The sequence below is a fragment of the Geotrypetes seraphini genome, chromosome 1 (assembly GCF_902459505.1).
Source record: "Geotrypetes seraphini chromosome 1, aGeoSer1.1, whole genome shotgun sequence".
NCBI classification, from domain to species: Eukaryota; Metazoa; Chordata; class Amphibia; order Gymnophiona; family Dermophiidae; genus Geotrypetes; species Geotrypetes seraphini.
Window position 1 is genome coordinate 363,871,656 of NC_047084.1, and position 17,519 is coordinate 363,889,174.

The window sequence follows — 17,519 nt, forward strand, 5'->3', positions numbered from 1 at the left end:
GCTAGGGTCTTATGTATCAGTAACATTATTTTATAAGTAATTTGATGATTTATGGGGAGCCAATGGGCGTTTATCAGAAGTGGGGTGACATGATCAAATTTTCGGGCTTTTGAAATGATTTTAATAGCAGTATTTTGAACAATTTGGAGGCGTTTTATTTCTTAGTAATACCTTTATGTAGTGCATTGCTATAATCCAGACAAGAAATGACTAGTGAATGGATAAGGATTTTTAAAGAAGTTTGGTCTAATAGAGTAGCAAGAGTTCTAATCATCCGGAGGCGATAGAAACATTTCTTGACTACTGAACTTATATGGTCATGAAATGATAATTTTCCGTTGAGGATAACTCCGAGAAGTTTAATAGAAGTAACTATTTGAACGGAAACAGAGTTTATTGTAATAGGGACGGAAGGGGAGAGACCTTCCTTAACTGGGAAAATCATTGCTTTGGTTTTACTGATGTTGAGGGCTAACATATTTGTATTTAACCAGTAACATATTTGATTCAGTTTGATTATGCTTGTACTGTACATTTATCTCTCTTTGCAAGAACCAACAATAATCTCCCATCATACTGGGATTGAACTTTCCCTGATATCTGCTTTCCATCACCTTGATATCTTGGTGAAATCTTTCCCCATGATCATTGCTGACATCAATATTGGTTGGAAGAAGTTGAGGTGAGAATGAAAGAAGTGCATTTTAAGTGACATTCTGGCACCCATTAGCTGATATGCTATCAACATGTTCTCCACAAGCTCAGCATAATTCTATGAACTGTGATTACCTAGAAAATTCTGAACAACCAGCACAAATGCTTCCCATGCTGCAGATTCAGCTGGGTTTAGCTTCTGTTTGAACGCATCATCAAGGATCAGTTCACAGATTTTGAGTCCAACAAAAACACCTTCTTTGATTTTGGCTTCACTTTTCTTGAAACCAAATGCACTTCTTAGGTACTGAAATGCATCACCATTTCTGTGCATTGCCTTGACAAAATTTTTCAGCAGACCCAGTTTTATGTGAAATGCTGGAAGATAGATTTTCTCACAATGTACTAATGGCAAATGCTTCACATTCTATCTGCCAGGTACAGATTCATCTCAGTTTGGCCCTTGTTTCTGCCTGTAGTGGTTGGCATCATCACGACTGTTCCAAAGATACAAGAAGCCCATGTATTTGGTGTTCATGCTAAACTGGTGAGACTGGATTCATTTGGAGCACTGATCTTGACGTAGGGGCCGCCGCGTGAGTGGACTGCTGGGCAGAATGAACCACCGGTCTGATCCAGCAGCGGCAATTCTTATGTTCTTATGTGTACTCCGGTTGTAGACCCAGAAGGAGTGACACAACTTTGAGATCACCACAGCAACAGTATCAGATGGCTTCTGGTTTCCATTGTGTAAAAGTACCACTTTAAGGCTTGCTTTGCTTGTATCAATGAATATTCGCCATTCAACAGAAACATGTTCAATCCCAGTTCATGCATGAGACCATTAATACTAGTATAGAAACAAATATTTCCTTCCATTTGGTAAAAGGAAGCCAGGATGGTGTGACGATCACGTTAAAAAAAAATATTTTGGTGAGTTGCCTTAAGATTCCATTTCTTCAGCCTTGAACCCAACAATTCTGCTTTCTCCTTTGACAGTGTCAAGTCTCTAACCAGTTAGCAGGTGAGGCTGTTTTTTATCCACTTCAGGTTCATTCAACTCCTCCACAGCAGCAGAGGCACATTCTTCATCTGAACTTTCGGCACACTGTGCTGCAGATGTAGAAGGAGGAATTGGAGCTAGATTCTCCAAGTCATGAGGAACGGGTTTAACTGCTGATGGACAATCAGGATACACAATTTTTTTATTTATTCCTCTTTGTGAATGCAGCAATTTTTGTGATGCAAAAATAATCGTCTGAGTGATGATTTGTTGGCTCATGCCACACCATGGGTACAGCGAAAGGCATCTTCTTCCGTTTCCCATTCAGCCACTGTGTTAATCCGGAATAGCAAACAGTCAACACACATGAGGTGCCTTTGCTTTATCTTGGTTGCCAACTTTACAGCCAAAATAATGCTTGTATGCACTTTGAAGTCTGCTGGACAGATTCTTTTGCTGATCTTCTGCAGTAAACTGTTCACAGACATAACAGAAATTATCAAGATGGTTAACACAATCTTGTCTGCTCATAATAATTATAATATCTTAGACAAAAACAAACAAAATATAAAAATTCACAGGTTGAAAAAGCAGCACAATCACTTTTTAGTATAAACTTTCAAATTACTGGTCTACAGTATGTGATCGATGAGCTGTCCTAAAATGCAATATTGTGTTACAGAAACAGAAAAATACTGACACTTTATGGTAGCGATATTAACAAAAATGATATAAACACAAACTGATGCATAACTTAAAAACTGGATGTGATAGATGAAAACTGTTTCAGATTTAGAGTCAGCATGTAGCTCTTGTTAACGTACAGGTGACAGAACTCCAGTAGCAAAATGCTTGTTAACTAGTGTAATTCTAAATTGTCAGCTTAAATGTGCCCCTCCTCCCCCCAGTCTCCGCTACATCGGAGGCAATGGTTCTATAGAGATAACATCTCAATTTTTCCACCTAGGGCCCATTCAATCCTAGTTATACTACTGGCATTAAGGGTGATAGGGTAATTCTTTGATTATCAGTTAGTATGTGGTAATATAGTTGGGCTAACTGGTCAACACAGAAATGCCAACTTTTTGTCCCCAGACATGCTCTCTCGTTGTAAAATTAAAAAAAAAAAAATAATAATAAATTTGTATATAGAAAAATGGAGGCAGAGACTATCCTCCCATATTCAGCAGTATAGTCAGCATGCTAAAAAAGTTAGAAGGGGGTGAACAGAGATTGAAGATGGGCTGAAGAAAATATCCAAATAATATAAGAAGCAGCACAAAAGGAGACATGAAAACAAGGCATTGCACAATCAATTAGTTAACAGGAATGAAAGAAAGAAAGCTATTACTCATAAGACAAACGTGGAAAAAACCATTGCAGACAAAAAAGTCCAACATTGGGAAGAATATTTTAATGAAATACTAAACCACTCAAAGCCTGAAACAGCATTAGACCAGTTGATTGCTGAAACATCAGCAGAGCTGCAAATAGAAACCAGACCATTCACAATAGATGAGATAATCAAGTTTATTAATGGGCTAAGGAAGGGAAATTCACCAGGATTAGACAACATCTGTGCAGAACTTGAAGAAAGGGTCAAATCAAATGACAGAATGGCTTAGTACAATTGTGCAAGATGGCATGGGAAAGGGAAAAACACAAGATAACTGGAAGAAAAGTATACAGTAATTGTAAAGCTGCTGAAGAAAGGAAATTTAATTGCAGTAACTGGAGAGTAATTGATATCATATGTACGTGAAGAAAAAAAAAAAGAGTGCAATGATTCTTAGCTGGTTTAAGGCTCAAAAGGACAACTTACTATGAGAGCAAGAAGCAGGGTTTAGGCCCAACAGGTCTTATGTAGACCCTTTACTAATCATTAGTCTTTTCCTGTATTTAGCCAAATACCATTCATTTTAGATTTCATTCCCAAACAATCCAAACCTTGATCAGAGTGGCAATTATTTTATTTAATTTATTTATTTTAAAATTTTCTTTTCCGCCTACAACCTAGGCAGATTACAATAAAACAAACACAGAATATTTCACATAATCTTCACAACAAAACAAACTACTACTACCATTAATTACTTCAATAGTGATACCAGACGCACGCAGCGCTGCACAGAGTCACAAAGAGTAAGAAAACCGTCCCTGCTTGAAAGAGCTTATAAGCTAAACAGACAAGACAGACAAACAGGATGTCACGGATACAGTTAAGGGGAGCGGTTAATCAGCGGGCTGGGTTGGAGGGCAGAGGAGTAGCGTTAAGAATTGAAAGCTATATCAAAAATGTGGGTTTTCAGTCTGCTTTTAAACAAGGGAAGGGAAGGGAGCTTGATGGACAAACTCAGGTAGTTTATTCCAGACATAGGGGACAGCTAGATGAAAGGAACAAAGTCTGGAATTGGCAGTGGAGGAGAAGGGTACAGCTAAGAGCAGCTGATCTGAGAAATGGAGTTTTCTGGGAGGTGTATAATGAGAGAGAAGTGAGGAGAGCTATTGAGGGGCAGCAGAATGAACACACATATAGGTCAGCAAGTATTCCTACTATCTCATTTCCTCTTCTAAAATTTCAAATAAAAAATCTCACAAAGACATTTCAATGAAAAAGGAATATTTTAAAACATTTTGCTTTAGAAAAAAGCTCGTACAAATAAGTAAGTTTTCAATTCCTTTAAAAAAAAATTTTAATTCCCTACATTATCTCAAATGACCTGGCAATCGGTTCCACAATCATGGACCTGCAATTGAAATTGCTATTGTCTGTGTCCTTTTATAATGAGTCTCCCCATCTGACTCAATCAACAATCGCATTGATGTTTCAGATCTTAAAGAACGTGTTGGTAGGTACTTCCTCAGTGCATGTGTTATATACTAAGGTGCTGATGCACAATTGTCAAAACTTTATATTGAATCCTACACTCCAGTGTAATTGTTTTAATACTGGCAAAATATGCTCATATCTAGGTGCAGCAGAAATCAATTATGCTGCAGTATTTTACACAACCTGCAGAGCTTTCACTCCGTATTTTACGATACCTAAAAGCAATGCATTACAGAAATCAATCTCCTCTTTTACAAAACTGCGATAGCAGTTTCTAGTGCGGAGAGCCACACTGAATGGCCCGTGCTGCTCCTGACGCTCATAGGAACTCAATATGTGTCGGGAGCAGCACGAGCCATTCAGCATGGCTCCCTGTGTTAGAAACTGCTATCGCAGTTTCGTAAAAGGAGGCCCAAGTTTTGTAATCTACACCACTGTCCGAAAATTGTACACAGCCATCGTAGATTTTGATGAACTCTGATTTATTCCTCTCTCAACACATGAAATAGTGAATATTTTCTAAGTATGGTGTTCCAAACACTCAGGAACCAAAAAAAAAGAAGAAACAAAGCTTCGAAATACTATGAGAAAAATAGCAAGAAGAGGCACTGGAGACATCCCAACCAGCATGGAAGTTCAAGTCTTTTATTGAAATAAAGTCATAAAATATCAACAAAATCATTGATATTTTATGACTTTATTTCAATAAAAGACTTTAGCTCCCACTCTGGTTGTGACGTCTCCAATGTCTCTTCTTGCTATTTGTTCCAAACACTCATGCATTCATTGTCTTCTTGAGATAGTCGGGATAAAGCCGGCGATGCTGTTCAACCACTTGCAACAAGGCATTATGCAGGCTTTACCCTGACTATCTCAAGAAGGCATTGAATTTCTGAGTGTTTGGAATGCCTTTGGTAGATGACTACACAAAAGTGTATATTTTCAGCTATTAACAAACTGTGTTAAATTTCTGTTATTTTCCACAAAAAGTGCAGATATTGAAAGTTCATTTAATAAAATCATAAAATACTGCTAGATTTTTTTGCATCAATGTGTGTTTGCTGAGTGTGAAAACTTAAAAGTTATGGGGCTCATAATCGAAAGAGAAAAACATCTAAAAACTGGCCTAAGTCGGCACTTGGATGATCATCAGTCAAAAATATCCAAGTGGCGATAATAAAACCGGGTTTTGGACATATTTATAAATGACCTAGGCCTTCATAGTGCCGCTAAATGACCATAGCTAAACAGGGCGTGTCAGGAGGAGTGTTAAGGGCGGGATTTGGGCGGGACGTAGGCAGGCTTAGACTTAGTCGTACTGTATATATAACCGAAAGTTAGACAGCACAGAATCGATGGAACTTGGTCAAAGTCATAATAACCCACCAAAATGTAACCAGATAAGCACTGCAAACACATAATACAGACCCCTCCCACACTACTCCAGTGATCACTGACCCCCTCCATAAAAATATTAATCACAACTTGAAAATTTTGCCTCCAGAACATCATCACCTGGCAGCCTGGCATAGGAAAGCCTAGTCGTGCTGCACAGAGGTATCTTAAGCCATCTTGGGGGTGGGTTAGGGACCCATAGCTGTTAGGATGGGAGGACATAAGAGAAGTGGAAAGACAGTGGTCTAAGCTGAAAAGAGCGATAAAAATGGCTACGGACCTGTATGTGAAGAAAATAAATAAAAACAAGAGAAAAAGGAAGCTGATATGGTTTTCCAAACTAGTGGTGGAGAAAATAAAGGTGAAAGAATTGGCGTTCGTGAAATATTAAAAAAACCCAAGAAGAGAAGTGCAGAAAGGACTACAGAGTCTGGCGAAAGCACAGGCAGAAGAACAAATGGCTAAAAATGTAAAAAAGGGAGACACAAATTTTTTCAGATATATTAGTGAAAGGAGGAAGATGAAAAATGGAATTGCTAAACTAAAAGATGCTAGGAACCGATATGTGGAGAGTGATGAGGAAAAAGCAAATGTGCTAAACAAATACTTCTGTTCTGTGTTCACAGAAGAAAATCCTGGAGAAGGACTGAGATTGTCTGGCAAAGTTACACAAGAAAATGGAGTAGCTTCTGCACTGTTCACGGAGGAGAGTGTTTATGAGCAACTTGAAAAACTGAAGGTGGACAAAGTGATGGGACCATACGGGATCCATCCAGGATACTGAGGGAGCTCAGAGAGGTTCTGGCGTGTCCTATTAAAGACTTGTTCAACAAATTTCTGGAGACGGGAGTGGTTCCAGGGGATTGGAGGAGAGCAAATGTGGTCCCTATTCACAAAAGTGATCACAGGGATGAAGCGGGAAACTACAGGCCGGTGAGCCTCACTTCGGTTGTTGGAAAAATAATGGAAGTGTTGCTGAAAGAAAGGATAGTATACTTCCTTGAATCTAATGGGTTACAGGATCCAAGGCAACATGGCTTTGCAAAAGGTAAATCGTGCCAAACAAACCTGATTGAATTTTTTGATTGGGTGACTGGAGAGCTGGATCAAGGACATATGCTAGATGTAATTTACTTAGATTTCAGCAAAGCCTTTGATACGGTTCCTCATAGGAGGCTGTTGAACAAACTTGAAGGGCTGAAGTTAGGACCCAAAGTGGTGAACTGGGTTGCAACCTGGTTGTCGGACAGACGCCAGAGGATTGTGGTTAATGGAAGTCGCTCAGAGGAAGGAAAGGTGAGTAGTGGAGTCCCTCAGGGTTCAGTGCTGGGGCCGATCTTGTTCAATATGTTTGTGAGTGACATTGCTGAAGGGTTAGAAGGAAAAGTGTGCCTTTTTGCAGATGATACCAAGATTTGTAACAGAGTAGACACTGAAGAGGGAGTGGAAAATATGAAAAAGGATCTGCAAAAGTTAGAGGAATGATCTAATGCCTGGCAACTAAAATTCAATGCAAAGAAATGCAAAGTAATGTATTTGGGGATTAATAATCGGAAGGAACCGTATATGCTGGGAGGTGAGAAGCTGATATGCACGGACGGGGAGAGGGACCTTGGAGTGATAGTGTCCAAAGATCTAAAGGTGAAACAACAGTGTGACAAGGCGGCGGCTGCTGCCAGAAGGATGTTGGGCTGTATAAAGAGAGGCGTAGCCAGTAGAAGGAAGAAGGTGTTGATGCCCCTGTACAGGTCATTGGTGAGGCCCCACTTGGAGTACTGTGTTCAGTTTTGGACTCCGTATCTGGCGAAGGACGTAAGAAGACTTGAAGCGGTCCAGAGGAGGGCGATGAAAATGATAGGAGGCTTGCGCCAGAAGACGTATGAGGAGAGACTGGAAGCCCTGAATATGTATACCCTAGAGGAAAGGAGGGACAGGGGAGATATGATTCAGACGTTCAAATACTTGAAGGGTATTAACGTAGAACAAAATATTTTTGAGAGAAAGGAAAATGGTAAAACCAGAGTACATAATTTGAGGTTGAGAGGTGGTATATTCAAGAGCAATGTTAGGAAATTCTACTTTACGGAGAAGGTGCTGGATGCCTGGAAAGCGCTCGCGAGAGAGGAAAACAGTTACTGAGTTCAAAGAAGAGTGGGATGAACACAGAGGATCTAGAATCAGAAAATAATATTAAATATTGAACTAAGGCTGAACTGGGCAGACTTGCATGGTCTGTATATGGCCATTTGGGGGAAGATAGGCTGGAGAGGGTTTCAATGGCAGGGAGGGTGTAGATGGGCTGGAATAGGTTTTGACAGAGATTTCGGCAGTTGGAACCCAAGCACAGTACCGGGTAGAGCTTTGGATTCTTGCACAGAAATAGCTAAGAAGAAAAAATTACAAAAATTTAAATTGAATCAGGTTGGGCAGACTGGATGGACCATTTGGGTTTTTATTTGCAGTCATCTACTATGTTACTATGTTACTTAGAGAGGAGGACCCATGCCCATAAGCCCTGTAATCACTGCATTTATATTGAAACATGCGTACACCCCTAAAACCCTTTTTTACTAGCATATAAGTGGCTCCTGCAGCCATAAGGGCTATTGGGGTGATAGATAAGTGGGTCTAGGGGATTCTGGAGGTGGTTTGGGGGGCTCATCATGACCTATAAGGGAGCTGTAGTGAGATAACACATGGCACCTTTTTTGTGATGTTCACAGCAGTGCCCTGTAAGGTACCTCACTATTTAGATGCCATGTCTGGGTGTTCAGTCCATCACTTTGTAGACCCCTCCCACATCTAGGCATTTTTGACTTGGACGAAAAGTTGGATGAAAATGTGGTATAAAGATGGACGATTTAGCGACTTGGACGATCAGATCGGCAGGACGTATACTTGGACAATTTTTGAAATGAAAAAATATTTGGACGTATTTTTCAAAAATGTGTCCTAAGCTATTTTTTTACTTTGGACGACTTGCGACTTGGACGAAAACGGACTTATATATTCCTTTTGATTAAGCCCTCCACAGCTATGAGGGTGTTCAATAATTTACCTCAGTAGGAAAGAAAAGAGTTTTCAAAATTTTTTTTTGCTTAATTCTGTTAGCTGCATACTAGTGCTGCCTGATTCAGGAAAAAAAATTCAATTTGATTCAGCTTATTGAATCAATTTTTTGATTCAATTTGCTTTTCCTGCCCAAATGGGTGCTTTTTTTCAAATATCCTGGTGGGTTTATTTTATCCTGGCCAAGGAGGAAGGAAACAGCCCAAGAAGCCAAATGTGGAGCGGCTAAGAAAACTGCTTGAGAGAAAACATGAGCAGCAAAGATCAAGACATTTTACCATATCTACAACTGTCGCACAAGCAATAAGGCGCCTTCAAATAGTGCAAAACTCGGCATTAAAAATCATTTCAAATGGTTTTCTTCCAAGGAGATGTCAGGGATTGCTCCTCATTCAAAAGCTGATGCTCATGAGCCATCTAAAAGTGTGCGTGTGAGTGTTAATGTCCCGGTGGCCCTGACGCAGCGGATGTATGTAATTCCCGCGAAACACTGGCCGCGTCGGCAGACGGACATGAACTAAATGAGGTTTTTAAAAAAAGACTCCCACAGTGAAGACTACTAAAACAACAAGATAAGTTTTGTGGTCTAGTTTTTCAAAATTGGAATAATATGCACAGTATTTGCTGTAGATTCTTTGAAAAAGTATTATATCTTCAATATTGAGTGGTGAAGCTTTAAGATAAACACTATATTTAAAACACTATTGAGTGGTGTTTAGCTTTAAGATAAACACTATATTTAAAACACTATTGAGTGGTGTTTAGCTTTAAGATAAACACTATATTTAAAACACTATTGAGTGGTGTTTAGCTTTAAGATAAACACTATATTTAAAAATAGCAATATACCAAAAAACAGCACAAAAAAAGTATTTCTTGGCCAATGATTGGAGCAGGAGTATTACAACTACGCGGATCATCTCAGCTTGTGATTGTACTGCTGTGCGTAGGCTCCATTTCTGAGGCCGTTTAGCAAGCCCTAAATCGTTAGGGACTAACAATACTGTTGTGTATTGTTCTACATAAGTGGTATTTTACATTATTTTTGTGATTTTGGGTTTATTTTATAGCCTCTTCACCCCCTTTGCCCTCTCCTACCCACACTGGCGCTGTGGTGTAAACAAAATAAACAAACAAAGAAGACTTTTCCTCTCTCTTTTAAATCCTAGCTCACTTTCGCAGTCTAACACCAGCTCTGGCAGGATACATTTCAAATCTGACATATTGTAATCACAAAACAGAGAATAAAATTATTTTTTCTACCTTTTGTTGTCTGGTCATTATTCAAACACAAAATACACTCCGAAAAAACTGCCACAACCTAAACACCTAAACTGGTGTTCTGTAGCAGTTTTATTCTTGTGCTCCAGATATGTTTACAACATTCAGCTAAGTCTGTTTTTCATTTTGGCACTTTGATTTTTGCTGGGGAGCTGGCTGGACTGGTTCTGTTAGGGGCCGCTCAGAGGTTTCACTTGTTTTTCACCTCAGTTGACTTTTTGATTTGATTTGTGAGTGTTTTCACTTTGATTTATTGCACACATTGGGTGCCCAGTGATGGTGTGCGGGTGGGGGTTTATGACCTCTACCTGACTTGTGAAGCGTTGGAGCTTGTCTCCCGTCGCTGCTCGTTCACACTGAGGGCACCTTATATATAGAGTATTTTTCTGCTTAGTGTTTCGCCGTCTTACGGTGTGTACAGTATTGCCTCTGAGCGCCCCCTTTCCTGAACCTGTTGACTATTCTGTCTTTTCGTAGTATCTGGTCATTATTCAAATCATGTTGATCCCAGGCTCTGATTGCCTTCTGATAACTTTCTTTTCTTGGCTAATACGAACAAACCCCCTCCTTTATCAAGCTGTGCTAGAGGTTTTTAGTGTGGGCAGGCGGGGTACATGCTCAGATGTTCATAAGCATTCTATGAGTGTCAGAGCATTTATCACACTGGCTTACAGTAAAAACCTCTAGCACAGCTTGATGAAAGGGGCCCAAAGTCATGAGACTCAGTCTGAAGTACTTTGCTCTCAAAGAGACAGTATTATCTAGTGAACTACCCAAACAAAACATTGATTCATGTTTATTATTTCCAAAATTTTCCTGATAGTTGGGTGGGTTTTTCTTATTGGTTCATTTCACATATTTGTTTTTATGGAAAACCATTTCCGTTGTAGGCAGATCGCTTACATTTTCTTCCTTTAAAACCAAAGCAAATAAATCATTCAGTCTCTCCACAGGACCTTGTCTGAGTGCCCAATTTTTTTCTCCTTGATGATCTAACAGTCCCACAGATTCCCTTAAAGGCTTTCTGCTTCTGATGTACATACATACCTAAAATAGTTATTACTATGAGGTTTTCCTCTGTGGCAAGTTTCTCTTAATATTCTCTTTTAGTCGCCTTCATCAATGCTCAATGCTGACATTCAGCTTTTCGACCCTCTAGCTATGCTGTGTGTTATTGTTACCATCTTTTGGCTAATTGGTTCCTCTTGTGCCATCAGGTGTTCATTCCATTCTTCATGCCACTGTGCCCTGCAGTACCTTTTATCTCTGTTACTGATGCCTGCCTGCTAGTTTAATAAACTAAGGTGAAACATTCAACGCCAGAAATAAGAATTGCTTCCTCATTGATTTTAATGGAAAATTGAATATGCACAGAACAAAAACAAAATAACTTGATTTAAAAAAAAAAATAAATACACAAGATCAAATGGAAAGAAACATTATGAAATAATGGTATTTTCTGTGCACTTTACTGCACTGAATCCTGTAACAATACTGATGCCTGACTTTCTTTAAACCTTGGCACAGTGGGAATGTGTTTACATCGTTTCTATCTATTGCCATATCATTATTACTGAGATAATTCTAGACTGGAGCAGAGAGACTTGTTTACAGTTTAATCTATACAAGAAACTTTAAACTTCAATTTCTCCTAGAGCTGGTCAGAGCTGTTGCTTTCCTCTCTGGTAAGAACTCTGACAAATTCCATTTTTGCAGCCCTATCTTCTAGAGAAATGCACTAATTAGTACACTTTTGGATAATTATCACACCTTAAAAATGCACCTCCTCTGCATAAGCTCCATAGTTAGTATTGCTTTAAAAAGATTGACTGCAAGATTTAAACATATACCCAGATATTCAGAGCTGGGCCATATCTGAATAACAGCACTGAATTTCTGGTTATAAGTCAGCCACTGGAATTAATCAGGATATCACTGATATTCAGCACCAGTACCTAAAAACAAGTTGGATAAGTTAGGACAGCTATTTTATTATTTAGATATTGGCACTGAATATTAATAGTACCCTAATAACTATTTGGCTATACCTTGGCTTCACCCTCAGAGTACCCTAGCACATCAAGATTTTCAGTAGCATTATCTGGGTACTTATCTGGACAGGGAGTGGCACTTATCTGGACAGGAGGGGCTACTTCCTAGCAGTGGCGTACCTAGCATATGTGGCACCCGGGGCCCATCATTTTTTGACACACACCCCACACTCATCTGTAGGAAAAACATGATTTTTAGTAACAATCCAAATGTCACACAAGAGTATACCTAGGAAAAGTCAGCATCTTACATACTGCAGTGAGCAGTACATCAATACACCCATTGTAAAATTAAACAAGCCAGACTAGTACAGATCAATTCTGCAGTCAATCCTAACAGAAAACCATGTCTTTCGAATACACAGAAAACACCTTCGCCTAGTATGGAATATGTAATCACAAACTAACCCCTCCCCCTTTTACAAAACTGTAGTGTGATTTTTAGCCATGGTGGTAGAATTCTGAACATCAGAGCTGCTACCATCACGGCTGGTGCTAAAAAAAGCTCCACAGTTTTGTAAAAGGGGGGATAAAATAGAAATACATAGACAAAGGTTAAATTGAACCAGCAAGAAGCTGGACTCTGCATGCAAAGCAACACCACATAAACAGTGACACATGTCTCCTAAAGCAATAAATAAATAGAAAATGCTTGTTCTACCTTTGTCTTTGCTGGTTTCTGCTGTCCTCATCTTCTTGTTACTCTCTTCCTTCCATCCACTATCTGCTGTCTCTCTGCCCCTATATGGCATCTTCTCTCCTTCTAAGCCCCTTCCAGAAACTGTATGCCTCCCCCTTCCATCTCTCCTTTCATCCCCATTGGTCTGGCATCTCTCTCATCTCCTTCCCTCTCCCACACCTCTCCTTTGCAATCCCTTTCCCTTTTTTCCCTTATTTTCCTTTTCAATTTATTTTCTGCATCCATCTAGATTACGTTCTTACTACCCTCTCATCAATTTCCTTTTTTACTGTCTACCTATATACAGCTCACCACCTCTTTCCCTCACCCCTCCAGTATTTCCCTAACTAAATCCTTTTCCCCCATCATGTGCCCTCCTTTTATTTATCCCCTCCTTCCATCCTCTTTCTCTACCCCTTCCATCTAGTACCTTCTCCTCTCTCTGTCCACTTCCATCGTCTGCTCCCCTCCCATTTCCTTCCTGCATTTGCTCCCTTATCTCTCCCATTCACACTTCCATCCAGCATAGGCTCCCCCTCTACCCTCCCCACTACCATCCAATGTCTGCCCTTTCTCTCTCCATCTACCCCTTTTCAATCAGAATCTGCCCCCTTTCTTTCCCTCCAATCCAATTACATCTAGTATCCTTTCCCCTTATGCCACTCTCCCCTTTCCCTGCACACCAATTCCATCAATACCACCCTTCCATACCATCCTACCCCCTTTCTCTCCCTCCACCACTCTTCTATACCAGAAGTCCTGCTCCCTTCTCTCCCTTCATGCAGCAAGGTCCCGCGATGAGTACGTCTGCTGGCTCTGCTCCGGAAGAAGTAAGTTACGCTAGAGGGGGTGGACCTGGCAGATGCAGTCATTGCAACTCCCTGAGTCTGCCGGGTCCACCCCCTCTGATGTAACTTATTTCTTCCAGAGCAGAGCCGGCAGACGTACTCATCGTGGGACCTTCCTGCACCTCAGCGCGGCTGCCAACTCTGCTCCAGAGCAAGTACATCGGAGGGGATGCACCGGCAGCCGTGCTGAGGTGCAGTTATTTTTCAACAGTAGGGAAAGACATTCAGGACCGCTATTCACCCCCCTAGGGCGTGCACCCAGGGCGGACTGCCCCCCCCCCCCCGCCCTGGTACGCCACTGCTTCCCAGATAAATGCTGCTGAACATTAGCATGTGCAAAGTTGATTTAATACACCCAAACAGGAGATTCTACCTCCTCAAGGTGGAACAAAGAAAAACAAAATAGGCGACCTATGGTGCTCAATCATTTTATTCACACAAGACCCACTTGTCTTGGGTGAATTAAAAGATTGAGCACCATAGGTCACCTCTTTTGTTTTTCAAAGTTGATTTAATATACACATGATTGATTTTTGGATGTTAAAAGATAACTTTGTAAGTGATGGCAGATAAAGCCCCGAATGGTCCATCCAGTCTGCCCAACCGTACCCTCTCTTTAAATTACTAATTTAATTTAAATTGTTCTTTTTCCTAGATATTTATAGGCCAGAAACCCAGAGCTCTGCCCGGTACTGTGCTTAGGTTCCATCTTCTGAAGCCTCCATCAAGATCACTCCAGCCTATCTAAATCATCTCAGCTACTAAAGCCCTTCCCAGCCCATCCTCAACCGAATGGCCATATATGGGACACAGACCGTGCAAGTATGTCCAGTACTGGCCTTAGTTCTTCATTATATACCATTATTTTCTAATTAGAGATCCTTTGTGCTCCCATGCTTTTTTGAACTTGTCACTGTTTTCCTCTCAACCACTTTCCTCAGGAGCACATTCCAGGCATCAACCACCCTCTCTGTTAAGAAGAATTTCCTAACGTTACTCTTGAGTCTTCCAGCCCTCAGTCTCAAATTATGCTCTCTGGTGTTACCATTTTCCTTTCTCTGGACAAGATTTCGTTCTGTTAATATCTTTCAAGTATCTGAACATCTGAATCATATCTCCCCTGTCCCTCCTTTACTCCAGAGTATACATATTTATGGCTTCCAGTTTCTCCTCATACATCTTTTGTTGCAAACCTCTTACCATTTTCATTGCCTTCTTCTGGACTGCTTCAAGTCTTCTAAAGTCTTTTGCCAGATACAGTCTCCAAAATTGAACACAATACTCCAAGAGGGACCCTCACCAACTACCTGTACAGGGGCATCAACACCTTTTTTTTCTACTGGTTATGCCTCTCTCTATACAGCCTAGCACCCTTCTGGCAACAGCCACTGCCTTGTCACACTGTTTCTTTGCCTTTAGATCTTCAGACACTATCAGCCCAAGGTCTCTCTCCTAATCTGTGCATATCAGCCTCTCACCTCCGAGTACATATAGCTACTTCCAATTTCTAATCCCCAAATGCATTATTTTACATTTCTTTGCATTGGATTTTAATTGCCAAATATTAGACCCTTCTTCTAACTTTTGCAGATCCTTTTCATGTTTTCTACTCCTAGCTTGGTGTCTACTCTGTTATAAACCTTGGTATCATCTGCATAAAGGCAAATCTTGCCTTCTAACCCTTCAGCAATGTGCTCACAAACATATTGAACAGGATTGGCTCCAGCACTGAACCCTGAGGGACTCAACTACTTACCTTTCCTTCCTCAGTGAATTCCATTAACCATCACCCTCACCCTCTAGTGTCTGCCCATCAACCAGTTTCTAATCCAGTTCACCACTTTGGGTCCTAACTTCAAACTGTCAAGTTTGTTCAAGAGCCTCTTATGAGGAACCGTGTCAAAGACTTTGTTGAAATCAAAGTAAATTATATCTAGCATATGTCCTTGATCCCAAAAGTTTGACAGGTTGCCAGACTGTCGCTATCAGATCAGCGGTCCAGGCAACCCATCCCTCTGCACCTGTAATGATCGTGGCAGGAGAGATGCCCAATCTCTCTTGCCAGAACCCCTGAACTGGCACACTCTTCATGGGCAGGAGGGATGCCCAGTCCCTCCTGCCAGGCCCCCCTGAACTGCTCTTCACTGGCAGAAGAGATGCTCAGTCTCTCCTGCTGGACACCCCCCCAAACCGCTATTCAAACTCGCCCATAGGAAGGGCCTTAGGCACATGGGCCAACCTAAGATTACGGCTGACCCAAGTGCCTAAGGCCCCCTCCTATGGGTGAGGCCTTAAGCACCTGGGCCAATCAGGTCCTAGGCCCCTCCATGGTGCATCCCACAATGCACTGGGAAGGGTCAGGCCCACCATTCAGACAAAGGCGGACCTGCCGGAAGGACGGAGGACCCATCCGTCTGGCCATCAAAAAATGGTTAGAGGGGGGTTGGGGGAGGTCCAGGAGTTCAGTGAGGATCACGTAGGTCCTAGTAGGGGTCCAGGAGTGGGTGGGGAAGTCCGGCAGAGGGGTGGGAGGTGTCCAGCAGGAGGGACTGGGCATCCTTCCTGCCAGTGAAGAGCAGGTTTTCTTTTTTTTTTTGGGGGGTGGGGGTCCAGCAGGAGAGATTGGGCATCTCTCCTGCTGTGATGTGTTGGGGGGGGTCACAGCAGGTGGCAGCAGGAAAGATTGGGCATCTTTCTTGCCGCGATTGTTGCTGGGGGGGATGGTACAGTTCTATGATGCTCTAACCAGCATTGTTTATGACAGACACTGGTTAGAGAATCGTGCTTTTAGGCGAGGAACTGACCCCTCCTTCGCCTAAAAGGTCTTGTTTTGAGCGTTTGGGACATGGGCAATTTTTTGGTCAGGAATGTGTTGTAAGCATACATGTAGTGGCGGTCTGGGTGATTAAACTGCTGAATGTACAGGTGGGCCATTTTTGAAAAAACAAAACAAAACACATTTTGGACTTTTTTCATGAATGGACATTTCTCTGCTGCCTACTTTGTGCACCTAGGGCCTTAGGCAAAAAAGGGACTTAGACATTGTTTTTGATTATGCCCCTTCACAAGTATATCTTATTTGTTTAACTTTATCTGTAGATGTTTATATAGTACTGCAGAACATCTGCATAAAGTTAAACAAACAAGATACCTGTTTAATTTTATGCAGTTTTCTTGTCACTAAAATTTAACCTCACAGGATTTTAAAGCATTAAGAGATTAAGCAGGCTGAAAGAAAAATATTTTTACAGGGTTTGGAACTGATAAACGTCTCTTTGGACTTAGACGTCCTATCAAAAATACCCTTCCACTTGAATAATTAAGTTAGGCGCCTAGATTGGCTAGGCGTTCTGATCTAGGCACCTAACTTCAGGTCCCACTTCTAGAATCTTGGTCTGGGTGCAAGATTTGCTTTATGGGTTCTGATGGACTTTGACTGGAAGCAATTCTATAACCTGAAGGTGCTACAATGGGGCATGCTTAGCATCAATTCTTCAACAGCAATTAGGTATGCTTAAGTCATTATAGAATACGAGCAGAAACCAGAATTGGTGCACCAAAACTTAGGCACAACCCCTTAAGCCAAGTCAATGGCAGGAGTACATGGGCATGCATAAGTGCTACAAGTAATGAGTGAAACTGATAGTATTCAAAAAGCTACACACATTACTTAGCACCATATCCATGCTCCTCCCATGTTTATGCTCAC

The 17,519-nt window shown here is 41.1% G+C and overlaps 1 protein-coding gene across 1 annotated transcript in view; it reads right to left on the reverse strand.

Annotated features, from left to right (window-relative positions):
- The window catches only part of LOC117345793 (phospholipid-transporting ATPase ABCA1-like), an 815,268-nt gene that overhangs the window by 234,836 nt on the left and 562,913 nt on the right, over nucleotides 1-17,519 (reverse strand). The gene's annotated exons all lie outside the window — the stretch shown is intronic.